Raw genomic sequence first — 18,177 nt, 5'->3', positions numbered from 1 at the left:
ACTAAGGCTATACCATCACTTTATGATTGGTTGGGGTCTGACCTTTAGAACTCTAACTGACCTTGAGAATGAAAAGTGGTTAAGTGCTTAATCCTCTTCCAGGTTTTTCTTGCAAAACATGCTGTTAGCCACCTGGTTGTGCAAAGAACCATAGCTAATCACATTTACTTGAATGCAACCATGCTATAGTTCATGCAGGTGATAAATAGTAAAGGGGCTATGATATACCATCATTTTATATGGTGGGAAAACACCATTTAATTATAACATGAGGTTTGTTATTATTAGAGATGAGCGAACACGTTCGGCCCCGCCCCTTTTTCGCCCGAACACCGAACTTTGCGAACACTTCAGTGTTAGGGCGAAAAAGTTCGGGGGCCGCCGTGGCAGCGCGGGGGGGGTGCGGCGGGGAGTGGGGGGGAGAGGGAGAGAGAGAGGGCTCCCCCCTGTTTCCCGCAACTGCCGCCCGCGCCGCCGCGCATCTCCCCGCCCCCCGGCGGCACCCGGACCTTTACGCGCGAACACTGCAGTGTTCGGCAAAGCCGGTGTCCGGGTGCGGATGTGTCCGTAACGGACATGTTCACTCATCTCTAGTTATTATGTTAATGGTTTTAAATTACGGTATGTTTAACTGTTAAAAAAACATGTAGCTAGTGTTTTATGGAGTATCTTTAATTCTGTTTACAGTAGATCTTTGGATTCCTTAGTTGTATATTCATGTTTTCTATGATTGTTTTGGTAGTACCCATTCATCTTGCTTTGATTGTCCTCTGTCACCTTTTGCTTAACATTTTTGAACATTATTGCACTTCCATAAATTGAATATTTTAATATTCATTCGAATTTACTGTAGCTATGTCACTTAAAATGTATTCATTATTTGGACAAGAATATACTTGTATGCACTTGTGACATCCAGAGTGTTCTCAGAGATTAAAGGCATCCTTACATTTTCTGTCTAGGTTTTTTATTTTTTAGGTTATGCATTTACAAAATAGTGACACTGTTGTCCATGGTTTAGGTGTAGTATGGACATTGGACCTCACTCACCTGAAAGGAACTGGGTGTAATGCTAAGCAGTCCATCGACAAGAGTATTCCTGTTTCTGAATATAAGAGGCCATCTTACACAACTTCTTTTAATTTGACTTCCACTTTGTTTTATTTCTTTTGTAAGAACCTTTTTGATCCTCTTCTTTTTCACACATGGATAAAAAAACACTGTAATACATACACTGCAATACTCTGTAACACATTATATTGTATATGATGACAACATGCAGCTGTATCTAATTATTACAGATTTAATTTTTGGGGGGTGACTTGTAAATTTGACTGTAGCTTTGAAGTGTCTCTCATTAATAACTAGATTTTAAGATGTGCTGATCTTCCTGAGGACATTTCATAGTATCTATGTCTATAGTTTCCCACAAACATACAGTGAGATTTCTTTGTCCATATTACAAACAAGTTTCCCGACCTGACTGCAAGTCTCCCGACCCGAACTTAGAACATTATTGATTCCTATGATGTTCTGAGCTCAGGCTAAGAGACCAGCAGTTGGGTGAAAATACTCCTCTGTATTACAAATAAAGCAAGCCGACTGTAATATGTATGTCTGAAACTGGTCTAAGACAGAAAGAGTTTATCTACCGACTAACCAGATAATGTTATTCAGCAAAATGTTTTCTATGAAACAGCCTAACAAGATATGTATACACAAAGAGAAGTCACATGCAAACTACAATGAACACCCAAATATTGGAAAGCAATAACATGTTAATAAATAGAATAGACCCACACAACTGGACAGAGTTAAAAATACTACTTGAAATATAATAAATATAGACAGGAATTCCAAATAAGTTGAATAGTCACTACAGGTTATCTCAAGATATGGGACCCCACAATGTACTAGGATAAGTCATGAGTAAACTTTTGGAACTGAACTGAAAGCCTATGTAAACCCCTAAAACTGGTGTATAACACTGTGTAAGTGCCATAAAAGCCCTCTATAACACTCTGAAAGGGCTATACAGAGCTTTTATGAGAGTGTTATACAGGGATTTCTGGCTCGCAGACAGTTTTATACACCAGCATTCAAGACTAGTTGCACCCTGTTTTGGGCAGAAACTTGCTAAAAGGTCAGTTCAGGTCCATGCTAAACTGAACTTTAAGATAAGTTTGACCCAAAATAGAGTTCTACTGGTTTGGTTTGCCTAACACTAGGAACCAAAAACAAGAAATACCAGGATACAAGTCTTAAGCAACAGCCTTACTACATTTTTGTTTACCCTTGGCTATTGCAGCCTCGATTCACATCCATCTCTGGGCAACCTCTCTTTCTTTTTGGTATCTTTACCGTGCATTTCAATACCATTGATTAGATACCTGTATCTTTATTGTACTGATTGAGATCTTACATTGTGGTATTTCTTGAAGTGATCATTTATCTTATTTGGATTTGCAGTCTGTTTTTATTATATTTTAAGTGTGTTTAACTGTGTGTCCAGCTATTCGAGTCTATAGTATTTAATAAAGATTTATTGCTTTCCAATATTTGGGTGTGCATTGTATGTGACTTCTCTTTGTGTATTCATAACTATCCGAAACACATCCTTTTGCATCCCATATTTATAGCAGTGCTTTTCAGTAATCTAATGTCTTACAGCCTAACATGAATGATCTAGGTCAGTAGTTTGAATCATACAACTAGTATACTGAGTAATCATATTCAAGCTGGCTAAAAACAGTACTTTATCTTGTTTAGCTCAAGTGTTCTTTGTACACATTGGAACAGAATGGAATAGATTCATATTCTGTGGCACCATTTTTCATTGTCATATCTAAAGATAGATGAATAGCTCGATTAAGCTTTATATAGTTCTTATATTTACACGAATTATTCTGCAAAAGTCCATTACAACTCATTTTTGCTGAATAGATTTTGAGTGCATTATTAATTAGCTCATATAATTAGCAAAGAAAAAAGATGTTCTGTTTGGGAAGTTCATTTCCACTGTTAAATTGAGACACATGCAAATTAGACCCCGACAAACATGCAATTAGCCTTTCCTTCTGCTTGACTGGATGAGTGTAAATTGTTTGCTAATCAAGCTGATGAAATTAAGGCAAGAGGCTTTAAAACATAGTTGGGGTATAATATTGGGAAATGGAAGTATACTTTCTTAATGTTATAGTTTAGCAGCTATATCAGCTTGATATTCATTTACTGTACATGTAAATACCTTTAAAAAGTCTCAAGTATATTTTTGATGTTATCGTCAGCTAGTTTCTAAAATATACCAGTATATTGCTAATAATATAAAGTGAATGAAAATGCGGCACTCAGCAACTCAGTAAAAAAATGCCAAATAGAAAAATCCAAATAGAAAAGCCATTCACAGGGTGGGTGAGAACAGATGCAATACACAAAAGCTGCCTTGCATGACCACATGCTTCTTCAAGCCTTTACCTTTTTTCACTTGCCTTGTGAATAGCTTTGTCATTAGGATTAAAATGGCCATACGTCACTGAATTTCTCCGTGCCGCATTTTTATTCTTGGAGTGCATTCATTTTATATAATTTTACCCTGATTGCTGAGCATCACTACACTCTTTACATAAGCCAAATAACACCCTTTCATTGTAGATACCCTCATGGCAGTGTCAAATAAATTCTTCCTTGGAAGAAAACATACTGGTTATAGATAATACTTACTATTCTAATTCAATTCAGAAAATCAATTTCATGGCACAAAAGATGTGTATATTTGAATATGAACCCCATTTTAAAAAAGCTTATGTTTATGCAAAACAAGATTAGTCAACTCACCTTTAATTGATGCATGACAGAATAAGCCTCAAAAGCAAATATCCAAGCACACAGAGACTCAGCAGTCTCTTAGTTTATTTGGGCTTAACCTGTGCTTATGAATAGCCAAGGTAATAACTAGCAAATCTCTTTACTAGGGATCTAACCTCCTCTAATTTACTGTTCACTACTCGTTGTCAAGTAAAGTCTGTCTTTAGTAACACAGATGCCAAGACAGACTATAAGACCTCAGGAGGGGGGATAATGTTTCATACTGCCCACAGAAATGAATCGATAGGGTAGAGGCAAAGGAAGTTGTGGAGGGAAGACAGCAGCAGAAAGACTCGCACAGCAGCTGCTGCCGCTAATAGTAAGTGTTTAGGGCTAATGCATATTGAATGCCATTCTACCTTTCCACTGCTCTGATCATTTTAGCAGCAAAGGCCCATTTAGACCCAATGATTCTCGCTCAAAATTCGTCATAACCATCCTTTAAGCAATAACCATTGCATCTGAATGCACAGACATCGTGCAGTTTTCATGCACAGGTCATTCATCGTTCAATTGTAGTTTCTAGTTTTCTTGAATTGAGTGATAAGCTCTTATCAGCAGTGCAGGCTGTTATCACAGTCAGCAGCGCTGATCAGATTCTTACAGCCCATGTTCTGCTGGTAGTTCACAGCGGTACACTGGCTGTAATCGCGGAGAACAAAACAGCTCTTATGCAGAAGAGCTGTATTGTTTGCCGAGCAATAGCAGCGGTGTCCCGATCTTCCTGCATAGCTCTTAAGTAGCTACTTAGCTACTATAGACTATGCAAAGATGATCGCTCAAAACTGTCACTCAAACTATCGTTTGAACGACTTTTGAGCGATTATCTGTCAGTGTAAATGGAGTATAAGACAAGTTAATCAATAGGAGTAACAGATCTGGCATATAGCAGTCACTAACAGCACCTAATGAACCCCACTGACTATGATTGGTTTTGTCTTGTATCTGTTAGATTGTTTGGCATTTTATTGGGCAAAATAGAGCTGCATGCTGCAATGTTTTTTTTTTCTAGTAATTTAACAGAACCTGGTAAGGAGGATCCAAGCAGAACCTCTGAAGCAAGTGTGAATGAGCTCTTTCTGTGTCATAGCTACTGAAATCACTGCTTAGCAATGCTATACACTGTCATACGCAATGCTGTTATTTCTCTGTTTGTGCTGCAAGAGTTAGCAGATAGTCTCCACTCACGAGATCTGAGAAAACTGAGAATTAGAGATGCAATCCAAAGAGAAGGAAAACTGTTTTAAAAAAAAAGTACAATAAAAGCCATATAATGGTTAGAAATAGTGCTACTCCTCATGTACACACGAGGAATCTTATTCTAAAAGGTCAACTGAAAGTGCAGGTATGCTTTAAAATAAATAAAACAACATGCATGACTAAAGGCCCATTTACACCAGCGGCGATCATCGGCGATCGTTTTAGCGATCATCAGTGCATGTAAATGTGTGCCCATCGTCCCCTTTTTTCGGGCACTGTTAGCTGATCGCTAATTTCAGTCTAACCTAAAAATCGTCCTTCACTTTTATCAGTAGTTCAGAAGTTCTCCAGGAGGAGTGCTGATAGCATTGTTTGCCTGTGGAGAACAAAGGATCTGAGCTCAGATAATAGCCTCGGGTTTTTAACTGCCTTTCATTTGCATACCTAATTGGTATTTAAGTAGCTGAGTAGCTACTTAAATACCAATTAATTTTTATGCAAAATGATCGCTCAAAGCTGTCACTCAAACTACTGTTTGAGCGATCTTTGAGCGGTCATCTGCCCGTGTAAACCAGCCTTAAGATCATTTGTTTTACAATTCCATTTAAGAGTCCCTGCTTATAAACTTTTACTGATGCATTTTGATGCATTTTCTTTTTATGTTCAAAAGTCCCTAAAATGAAAACAGTATATTAACTCCTCAGTTACTAGACTCTTTTGCATTTTAATAGTGTTTTTTTGTCATCATGTTCCAAGAATCATAATACATTTTTTGCCAATATTTTTTGTGAAACAAGTTGTATTTTTCAAATGGCACTACTTCAGAGTACATTTAATGTACTGTGGCAGATCTGTAGGCCATTGTTAGGTCTCTGGCTTCCAGAGAAACTCATTTGCACCCCACAATCATATCACAGAGCGATAGTCCCCTCCTTCTGGAAACCCCTTATCTAAGTGGTTTACAGAAATAGGGGTCCAAGTTAAACAGAATTGGCAGTTTCTCTGAACTTGGCTGTTAGAATAGGAGCCTGTCTGTCATTAGACAGGCAAGTTTCCTCTATATCCATCACAGGACACCTTTAGTTGCTGCTATAGAAAGGTATATTGGCAGTCAGGGGTTAATAAATGTGCTTCTCTGTCCTTTCTTAGGTTAAGTTATACTGCAAGCTAAATAATTAGTTCCATATACATACTTTGGATGGATTTGGTTTGCTTTAGTATTCATATAAACTGAGTTATATTCATTGCAGTTGCCATTAATTTTTATTTCATTTGGATGTTTTGTAAGACATTTTCTCATCCAGGCCTACTCCATTTAGTCTCTAATTCTCTTTCTCCTATTCTCAGTTTTCTTAAAAGCTTATTCATATGGACATTTTTTTCTGTGCGCTGTCCATGTTTGAAAGTGACTGCAAAGGGACAGCACATTGACCAATTACAGACAGATGGTCCATATAAAATATATCACAACATCTTTTATCTTGGTCCAATTTTTTGAAAAACTGTCACAACATCAAGTCGGGTGCATGGAAAAAAGAAAATGCACATAAGTAATATCCATGTGCATTCTGTTTTTCACAGATCATTGCTAAGTACAAAAATTGGGGCGCCTGTTATTTTCTATTGTATATGAGAAAAAAAATGGGTGACACATGAAAGGAAAAAACAGACACACACAACGCATATAGATACAAAATTGACATACACATGGATCAAAAATCAGACAAAATAAAAAAGTTTATTTTTCATAGACCAAAAGCAGACATGCTCATCTGAATAAGCTCTTAGGGTATGTCCACATGAGGCAGATTTTCTGCAAATTTTTTGTACAAAATTTCTGTATGGAAAATTGTGCAGCACTTACACTTGTAATGAAGTGTATGAGATTTTCAAAATCTAGGCCACATGCTGTGGAAAAAATCTAGAACTGAGCCCTGAATCATTGGGATAAGCCGCATTGACTTCTCCCCTCATGCTGCATGCAGATTGACAACCCTCTCAACTGTTTTGTACAGGGAGATAGCTCTGAATCAATCTTCAAAGTTAAATTAAACTGAAACGCTGCAGCAATTCAGAATAAAACATATACAGGGGCAATAAGTTTCCCTGTCCTGGGTTCATGCTACATATGGTTTACTCAGCAGGAATCTGGTGACAGAATCCCTTTAATATCTTATATTATTTGAAAATCAAATAATGCAAGATTAAGGGCTTGGTCAGACGAGCATGGTTTACATGCTGCTGAGCAACATGTAACAGGCGTAGCTCCGCGGAGCAGCCCGTTAACACATCCGTGGTGTAGGCAGTGTGCTTCTACGGCTCCCATAGGAGCCAATCGAAAGCACCCTGGACAGCAAGCACTACGGAGCTGATAGGTGGGTCTGCATCTACTGTCCATTCTTTTTTAGAAGCGCAGACTCTGCACTTCTAAAAAGGATCCATGTGAGCGCTCCCGTAGCAACCTATTGGTTGTTATAGAAGCGTGGTTTACAAACTGCTGTAGCAGTGTATAAAACACACTCCCCTGACCGAGCCCTAAGAATGTAAATATCAAAATATTTATTTATTTAGAAATGCTGAAAAACTATTAGTAACTAGAGATGAGCGAACGTACTTGGATAAGCACTACTCGTCCGAGTAATGTGCCTTATCCGAGTACCGCTGTACTCGTGCTGAAAGATTCGGGACGCGCTGCGGAGCGGGGAGCTGCAGGGGAGAGCGGGGAGGAATGGAGGGGAGATCTTTCTCTCCTTCTCTCCCGCCCGCTCTGCCCCGCTCCCCGCTGCGACTCACCTGTCAGCAGCGGAGCGCCCCGAATCTTTCAGCACGAGTACAGCGGTACTCGGATAAGGCACATTACTCGGACGAGTAGTGCTTATCCGAGTACGTTCGCTCATCTCTATTAGTAACTGAGACCTTGAAATTGCAGTACACCTTAATGACTAAAAAAATTAACAATGACTCACCGTCAAGTTAAAAACATCTGCTGAAGACATTCAAATTTGACCTGTACCTTCCAATCTCCAAAGTTTACTTAACCCTAACTTAAAACATACTGTCATTTCTGGTGACTTTTTAGAATTAGCTGTCATGTGTGCACATGAGAAGTAGCATTAAAGGGCATTATATAACTTGCATATGGAATTTTTCACCAGTTCTCCTCTTTGCAAGTTCTATCTCTAATTGTCAGTTTTCTTTGAGTTAAGGTCTATTTACACAGGACAAACTGCTGGGCAAATGATGTCTGACAGCACACCCCAGTGATGCTTACTCCTGTGCTGTAATACAGGAGTGAGTATCTCTGGCATCGCTCACAGCGCTGCCAGAATGGAGGTGGAGCATTTTTTCCCCACCCCTCTCAATTTACAGTAAACAGACAGTTGTTCAGAAGTGAACTACTGTTTACATTGAACGGCACATCGTTCAGTCTTCCATATGCAGAAATTTGCTAAACAATTATCTGCATGCATTCACATGGAACAATAACACTGTGCAACACAATTTTTGTGACAGATAAGCAGATAGGTGGATTATAGAAACTTTAGTGTGCTGAATTAAAATTTGGTATCCGTTTTTTCTACCATTTAAGGTTTTCCAGTTAAGGGGAATAATGTAATTCAATTGCCATGGTACTTTACTTTCGGAAATATGCCTCTACAATTAATCTAGTAGGCTCGCCATTAACCTTGCTTAATAAAAAGAATAACAGAAAAGATTGGTATTTCTCAATCACACCGCGCTCTGACTGAACACTATAAGGGCATAGTCACATGGGCGCATCTGGGTGCCAATGCGCCCGACTTCCTGCATGAAGAAGACGGCCGCACTGCAGGTACGGACGACTCTGCGCAGCGCCGGAAGAAACAACACATGACCGGCAATGGAGCCGGTCATGTGTTCTTCCTCCACATCTACAGTGCGTCCGTCTTATCCTGCAGGAAGACGGGTGCATCAGCGTTTATGTAACATATAGGGTATGTTTCCACATGGCAGAAACGCTGCGGATCATCCAACAGTAAGTTATAATTAATGAACTGCGTTTTTACAGGTTATTGGTTAGACTGGGACTAGTTTTCATAATTTAATAACAATATAACTGAGCAGCATGGACAACCCAGACAATTTCTGCTATGGCTGCTGACAGTTCACAACGACACAGTGGAGGAAAATAACATGCTTGGTAAAGTGTGTCTGTCACAAATGTTTTAGAATAAAGCTTGGTGACCAAGATAAGAAGTGGCACGGCACATCATCTGTGTGTCATGTAACACTCATCTCACACAGTGGCTGAAAGGAAAGAGTAGAATTTCATTTGCCATTCTGATGGTATGGTGAGAACAAAGAGACGACCATACTGACCGCTATTTCTGCATGACAAATACCAAGGGTTTTCCCAGTAAACAGAAAAATAAAACTCTGTATCCAGATATACCTTCTGCAATAAAGCCGGTGACACCAGATTATCTATTCCTGATCCAATGGGAGGGTTGCTATTGGCCTCTGGCTGGGCAGCATCGCTGGGACTACTATGGGGGTCACCATTACTACTTGTGCCAATATAAGGGACACTGTTACTACTGAGGTCACTGTGGGGGTCACTATTACTAATGGGGCTACTATAGGGCTCAGTATTGGGGCTAATTTCCATGAATGTAAGTGCATTTCAGTCGTGCAAATGCGATATGTGTTTGCACAACCAAAAATCACTTCTGCCTGCGTTTTTCACCTGCTCTGGCATGTTTTTAAGTGTACAAACACACTGCATATTTGCGCATGCAAAAAAGAACCTAGACTGGCTCATTGAAATGGTGTGGAAATAAGTAGGTTTCCTGCGTACATACTGCATATTTGTGCCTGCCCATTCACTTCAATGGCGTACTGCAGTGTGTAATACGCCCTAACAAGGTCATGCTGCGTATTTTTTCATGTGATGGTACATCATGCGAAAAAATACGCTCATGTGAACGAACTCATTGAATAATGGGTTTTATTTAGAGATGAGCGAGCGCACTCGGATAAGTCAGTTACTCGAGCGAGTCTCGCTCTTCTCGAGTAACTGGATTCTTGTCTGAGCGTGCTCAGGGGGGTCGACGTGGGTCGGCGGGGGATAGCGGGGGGTAGCCACCACTACCAGCCTGACCACCACCAACATGCGCAGGCATATGATGGCCAAGCACCCCACAAGGTGGGTCGAAGGACATTCACCACCTCCGGGTCACACCACTCCCTCTTCCCCTGTGCCACAACCTGCCACACAGATCCAATCCCTCTCCCAGGACGCAGGCACGAGCACCTCCCAGCTGCACCCACACCTTCACCTCCACGGTCCTCCACTCCATCCAGCAATGTCTCTCAGTGCAGCGTTCAGCTGTTGCTAGCACAAGCGTTGGATCGAAAGCGGAAATACAATGCCACCCATCTGCATGCACAAGCTTTAAATGTGCACATTGCCAAATTAATCAACCTGGAGATGCTGCCGTACAGATTGGTGGAAACGGAGGCTTTCAAAAACATGATGGCGGCGGTGGTCCCGCGCTACACGGTCCCCTGTCGCCACTATTTTTCCCGCTGTGCCGTCCCAGCCCTACACCAGCATGTTTCAACATAAATTGTGCCTTCACCAATGCGGTTACTGGGAAAGTCCACTTAACCACGGACACGTGGACAAGTACTGGCAGACAGGACCACTATATCTCCCTGACAGCACATTGGGTGAACTTGGTGGAGGCTGGGACCGAGTCAGAGCCTGGGACCGCTCACGTCCTACGCACACCCAGAATAGCGGGTCCTGCTTCAGTGCTGGTATCTGCAGCGTTTTATGCCACCTCCTCCAAACCCTCCACCTCCTCCGCCACCTCTACCTCTGAAATAAGAAGTGTGAGCACGTCGCCAGCAGTCTGTAGCGCGCTGCACGGCAGCACAACAGTGGACAAGCGTCAGCAAGCCGTGCTGAAACTAATCAGCTTAGGTGACAAGAGGCACTCGGCCCCCGAGCTGTTGCAGGGTCTGACAGAGCAGACCGACCTCTGGCTTTTGCCGCTGAGCCTCCAACCGGGTATGGTCGTGTGTGACAACGGCCGTAACCTGGTGGCGGCTCTGCAGCTAGGCAGCCTCACACACGGGCTATGCCTGGCCCACGTCTTCAATCTGGTGGTTCAGCGGTTTCTGAAAAACTACCCCCACTTGTCTGATCTGCTCGGCAAGGTGCGCCACGTCTGTGCACATTTCCACAAGTCCACCATGGACGCTGCCACCCTGAGGACCCTGCAATGTTGGTTTCAGCTGCCAGTGCACTGACTGCTGTGCGACATGCCCACACGCTGGAATTCTACACTGCACATGTTGGCCAGGCTGTACGAGCAGAGTAGCGCAATAGTGGAATACCAGTTGCAATATGGGCGGCGGAGTGGTAGTCAGCCTCTGCAATTCTTTATTGAGGAGTGGGCATGAATGGCAGATATCTGCCAGGTCCTCGGAAGGTTTGAGGAGTCCACCCAGATGGTGAGCGGTGATGTGGCAATCATTAGCGTTACCATCCCGCTGCTTTGCCTGCTGAGAAGTTTGCTGCTAAGCATAAAGGCCGATGCTTTGCGGTTGGAACAGGAGACAGGGGATGACTGTATGTTGCTTAATAGACAGACCACCCTCATGTCTATATATCAGCGCGTTTTGGAGGAGGAGGAGAGGGAGGGGGAGGAAGAGATAGCTGGCCACACCGCAGAGGGTACCCATGCTGCTTGCCTCTCATCCGTTCAGAGTGTATGGGCTGTAAAGGAGGAGAAGGATCCTGAAAGTCATCCTCCTAGTGAGGAGAGCAATGTGTTGCATACTGGGAGCCTGGCACACATGGCTGACTTCATGTTAGGCTGCCTTTCCTGTGACCCTCGCGTTAGACGCATTCTGGCCAACACTGATTACTGGGTGTACACTCTTCTAGACCCACGGTATAAGGAGAACCTTTCCACTCTCATTCCCGAAGAGGTAAGGGGTACGAGAGTAATGCAATACCACAGGGCCCTGGTGGAAAAAGTGATACTAAAGTTCCCATCTGACAGAGCTAGTGGCATAAGACACAGTTCCGAGGGCCAAGTAGCAAGGGAGGCGCGGGGATCAGGCAGCATGTGCAGCGCAGGCAGGGGAACACTCTCCGAGGCCTTTGCCAGCTTTATGGCTCCCCAGCAAAACTGTGTCACCACTCCCCATTCAAGGCTAAGTGGGAGGGAGCACTGTAAAACGATAGTGAGGGAGTACGTAGCCGATTGTACCACCATCCTTCATGATGCCTCTGCTCCATACAACTATTGGGTGTCAAAGCTGGACACGTGGCACAAACTTGCGCTGTATGCCCTGCAGGTGCTGGCCTGCCCTGCCGCTAGCGTCTTGTCAGAGAAGGTGTTTAGTGCAGCTGGGGGTATCATCACGGATTAGCGTACCCGTCTGTCAACTGCCAGTGCCGACATGCTTGCACTCATAAAGATGAATAAAGGTTGGATTTCCCCAGACTTCTTTTCTCCACCGGTGGAAAGCAGCGGTACCTAATGATTTTTTTCGCTGCAACAGGAGAAACATTCATCCTCTATCACCACAAAAAAGGGGTGAATTAGCTTTGTCAATCACTCTCGGATATTATTACTCCTCCTCCTCCTACTCCTCCTCCTAAAACAGCATGTCATCACTCTGAACTGCCAATTTTTCTGTGGCCCAAAAGACTCTGTTTAAAAGTTTTTTAGAATTTTTTTAAGTTTTTTTCACAGGGCTGCCTCCAGGCTTTGTTACAAATTTATCAACAGCGAGCTGTATGTTTAAAAAATATTTATGGGTTTCACCTGCCCTCGCAGTTGAGCAATTTTTCAAGGGTGCACTTGTACTCTTGGTACACCAATTTTTCAGGCCCTTCCCTATACTGTTATCTAACAAATTTTTCCAGCCTTTGCCTACACTCTTGGTAACCACATTTTTTCAGGCGTTCGCCTATACTCTTGGTACACCAATGTTTCAGGGTTTCGCCTACACCCTTGCTACAGAAATGTTACAGGGGTCCACCTATACTCTTGCTACATAAATATTACTGGGGTCAACCTATACTCTTGCTACATAAATGTTATAGGGGTCCGCCTATACTCTTACTACATAAATGTTACTGGGATCCGCCTATACTCTTGCTACGGAAATGTTACTGGGGTCCGCCTATACTCTTGCAGCAGCAATGTTACAGGGGTCCGCCTATACTCATGCTACAGAAATGTTACAGGGGTTAACCTATACTCTTGCTACTGAAATGTTACTAGGGTCCGCCTATACACTTGCTAGTGAAAGGTTTGAGGGATTTGCCTATACTTTTACTACAGAAATGTTACTGGGGTCCGCCTATACTCTTGCTTTAGAAATGTTACTGGGGTCCGCCTTTACTCTTGCTACAGAAATGTTATTGGGGTCTGCCTATACAGTTGCTACTGAAAGGTTTGGGGGGTTCGCTTGTTAAGGACCGCTGCGCGGCCACATAACCTTTCAAGTCTTGAGGTCCAAATTAGTTCGTACCTGGATGCATCAAGGAGGCCAAAAACTATATAATTTATAGTTATCAGTTCCCACAGATACGTAGAGATGAGCCGCGGCAGATATACAGCCCACTCTGCTTAAGGCGCGTACACTGAAAGTTTATTCACTTTGGTATAGTTCTAATACAGGAAAGGAATACGTCATTAGTCACGGGGTTAATCTCATTGGGTTAGAAAAACATTAAGAATCATGCATTGTTCAGCAATCAGTGTAGTGAGAATATATTTGTTATGTTCTCAAGTGTCTGTTTCTCCCAGCGTTATCTTGGTCCTCCCTGGTCCTCCCTTGTATTCACTTTGTTATTCAGGTGGCTGTAGCACAGTCAGTTCCTTTGTCCAAGTCTCCGAATGAAGGTGTGGGAGGGCTTCTTCTGATAACAACTGTGTCCAGACTTGGTTCTCATGAAAAAGAACAGAGACACATCATTAGACATTGCACCGAATCTCATGCTCTAAAGCTATTTCTGCTTGAATTATTGTTTCACTACACACAAGCTTATTTACATCTTATAATGCTCCATTTTGTATCTAGCGGCCATTTTGAGACAGATTCTTCCATTTTATGAGCCTGTACTTTCTCAATTCGCCTATACTCTTGCTACTGAAATGTTACAGGGGTTCGCCTATACTCTTGCTACAGAAATGTAACTGGGGTTCACCTATACTTTTGCTACAGAAATGTTACTGGGGTCCGCCTATACTCTTGCTACAGAATTGTTACTGGGGTCAACCTATACTCTTGCTACATAAATGTTATAGGGGTCCGCCTATACTCTTACTACATAAATGTTACTGGGATCCGCCTATACTCTTGCTACGGAAATGTTACTGGGGTCCGCCTATACTCTTGCAGCAGCAATGTTACAGGGGTCCGCCTATACTCATGCTACAGAAATGTTACAGGGGTTAACCTATACTCTTGCTACTGAAATGTTACTAGGGTCCGCCTATACACTTGCTAGTGAAAGGTTTGAGGGATTTGCCTATACTTTTACTACAGAAATGTTACTGGGGTCCGCCTATACTCTTGCTTTAGAAATGTTACTGGGGTCCGCCTTTACTCTTGCTACAGAAATGTTATTGGGGTCTGCCTATACAGTTGCTACTGAAAGGTTTGGGGGGTTCGCTTGTTAAGGACCGCTGCGCGGCCACATAACCTTTCAAGTCTTGAGGTCCAAATTAGTTCGTACCTGGATGCATCAAGGAGGCCAAAAACTATATAATTTATAGTTATCAGTTCCCACAGATACGTAGAGATGAGCCGCGGCAGATATACAGCCCACTCTGCTTAAGGCGCGTACACTGAAAGTTTATTCACTTTGGTATAGTTCTAATACAGGAAAGGAATACGTCATTAGTCACGGGGTTAATCTCATTGGGTTAGAAAAACATTAAGAATCATGCATTGTTCAGCAATCAGTGTAGTGAGAATATATCTGTTATGTTCTCAAGTGTCTGTTTCTCCCAGCGTTATCTTGGTCCTCCCTGGTCCTCCCTTGTATTCACTTTGTTATTCAGGTGGCTGTAGCACAGTCAGTTCCTTTGTCCAAGTCTCCGAATGGAGGTGTGGGAGGGCTTCTTCTGATAACAACTGTGTCCAGACTTGGTTCTCATGAAAAAGAACAGAGACACATCATTAGACATTGCACCGAATCTAATGCTCTAAAGCTATTTCTGCTTGAATTATTGTTTCACTACACACAAGCTTATTTACATCTTATAATGCTCCATTTTGTATCTAGCGGCCATTTTGAGACAGATTCTTCCATTTTATGAGCCTGTACTTTCTCAATTCGCCTATACTCTTGCTAAAGAAATGTAACTGGGGTTCACCTATACTTTTGCTACAGAAATGTTACTGGGGTCCGCCTATACTCTTGCTACAGAATTGTTACTGGGGTCAACCTATACTCTTGCTACATAAATGTTATAGGGGTCCGCCTATACTCTTACTACATAAATGTTACTGGGATCCGCCTATACTCTTGCTACGGAAATGTTACTGGGGTCCGCCTATACTCTTGCAGCAGCAATGTTACAGGGGTCCGCCTATACTCATGCTACAGAAATGTTACAGGGGTTAACCTATACTCTTGCTACTGAAATGTTACTAGGGTCCGCCTATACACTTGCTAGTGAAAGGTTTGAGGGATTTGCCTATACTTTTACTACAGAAATGTTACTGGGGTCCGCCTATACTCTTGCTTTAGAAATGTTACTGGGGTCCGCCTTTACTCTTGCTACAGAAATGTTATTGGGGTCTGCCTATACAGTTGCTACTGAAAGGTTTGGGGGGTTCGCTTGTTAAGGACCGCTGCGCGGCCACATAACCTTTCAAGTCTTGAGGTCCAAATTAGTTCGTACCTGGATGCATCAAGGAGGCCAAAAACTATATAATTTATAGTTATCAGTTCCCACAGATACGTAGAGATGAGCCGCGGCAGATATACAGCCCACTCTGCTTAAGGCGCGTACACTGAAAGTTTATTCACTTTGGTATAGTTCTAATACAGGAAAGGAATACGTCATTAGTCACGGGGTTAATCTCATTGGGTTAGAAAAACATTAAGAATCATGCATTGTTCAGCAATCAGTGTAGTGAGAATATATCTGTTATGTTCTCAAGTGTCTGTTTCTCCCAGCGTTATCTTGGTCCTCCCTGGTCCTCCCTTGTATTCACTTTGTTATTCAGGTGGCTGTAGCACAGTCAGTTCCTTTGTCCAAGTCTCCGAATGGAGGTGTGGGAGGGCTTCTTCTGATAACAACTGTGTCCAGACTTGGTTCTCATGAAAAAGAACAGAGACACATCATTAGACATTGCACCGAATCTCATGCTCTAAAGCTATTTCTGCTTGAATTATTGTTTCACTACACACAAGCTTATTTACATCTTATAATGCTCCATTTTGTATCTAGCGGCCATTTTGAGACAGATTCTTCCATTTTATGAGCCTGTACTTTCTCAATTCGCCTATACTCTTGCTACTGAAATGTTACAGGGGTTCGCCTATACTCTTGCTACAGAAATGTAACTGGGGTTCACCTATACTTTTGCTACAGAAATGTTACTGGGGTCCGCCTATACTCTTGCTACAGAATTGTTACTGGGGTCCACCTATACTCTTGCTACAGAAAGGTTACAGGGGTTCGCCTATACTCTTGCTACTGAAATGTTACAGGGGTTTGCCTATACTTTTGCTACAGAAATATTACTGGGGTCCACCTATACTTTTGCTACAGAAATGTTACTGGGGTCCGCCTATACTTTTGCTACAGAAATGTTACTGGGGTCCACCTATACTCTTGCTACATAAATGTTACTGGAGTCCACCTATACTGTGGGTGCACAAAGGTTTCCCATTGCGGTGTTCAGCTGCCTGACACATACACAGAATGAAGTGGGTGGGGACACATGGATTTCCCATAGCTTTTTAACTTACGGCACCTTGGGTCACACAAGGGGGAGGCTGGGACCGAGCCTGACCCAGGTTCCACTCGTACTTCCCACACAGCGTGTCCTACCTCTGTCATGGTTTCTCGGCCTTATTATGCCACCTCCTCCTCCTGCTTGGGGTCTGGGGATCAGCGCTGGGCAACATGTATTTTCTTTCGTGTCACCATAGTTATCTGAGACAGTGGTTTGGGCCAAAAAAAGGAGCGCTACTGCATTAATGAGACATTCGCAGCTGCACTAGCATCCGAGTCTGCTTGAGGCCCATGATTACTGAGGGTGTGGGCACAGTCCAAGGTCCTGGGGGGGAAGAATCAACTGCACCAGATATGGGCTGTGGAACTTCTTTGTGGTTCATCCAGTCTTTGGAGCGATGAAAGCAACCGTTACTGATTTAAAGAGACATTCACAGCTGTACTAGCATCCGAGTCTGCTTTATGCCCATGATTACTGAGGGTGTGAGCCAAGGCCGAGTTCCTTGGTGGGGTGAAACTGTCTTGTTTAGGCACTCTGATTTCTTTATGTGTAATACCGTCATTGAGTTTCATGGGCTCGCCTATGCTGTGGGTGCACAAAGACTTCCAATTGCGATGTTTTACCTGTCTGTCAGAAATACACTGACTGATGTGGCTAGGGTGCAGACCGCTTTTCCATTGTGGTGTTTTACCTATGTGGCACAAATACACTGAATGACTAGGGCAGAAGTGTGGGCTGAGGTCCTGGACGGAGTGAAACTCTGCCATGTTTGGTCACTCTCTTTTCTTCATGTTTAATACTGTCTTTAGGTTTCATGGGCTCGCCTATGCTGTGGGTGCACAAAGGCTTTCCCATTGCATTGTTCAGCTATCTGACGCATACAAAGAATGAATTGGGCAGAAATGTGTGCCACGGCTGAGGTCCTGGGCGGGGTGAAACTCTGCCATGTTTGGGTGCTCTCTTTTCTTCCTGTTTAATTTTGTCCCAGGGTTCCAGGGGCTCGCCTATACTGTGAGTGCACAAAGGCATCCCCATTGCATTGTTAAACTATATGACCCATACAAAGAACGAATTGGGCAGAAATGTGGGCTGGAGTGAAACTCTGCCATGTTTGGGCACTCTTTTTCT

This window comes from Eleutherodactylus coqui, chromosome 1, assembly GCF_035609145.1.
Source record: "Eleutherodactylus coqui strain aEleCoq1 chromosome 1, aEleCoq1.hap1, whole genome shotgun sequence".
Lineage (NCBI taxonomy): Eukaryota > Metazoa > Chordata > Amphibia > Anura > Eleutherodactylidae > Eleutherodactylus > Eleutherodactylus coqui.
Note: the sequence above shows the minus strand (reverse complement) of the source record.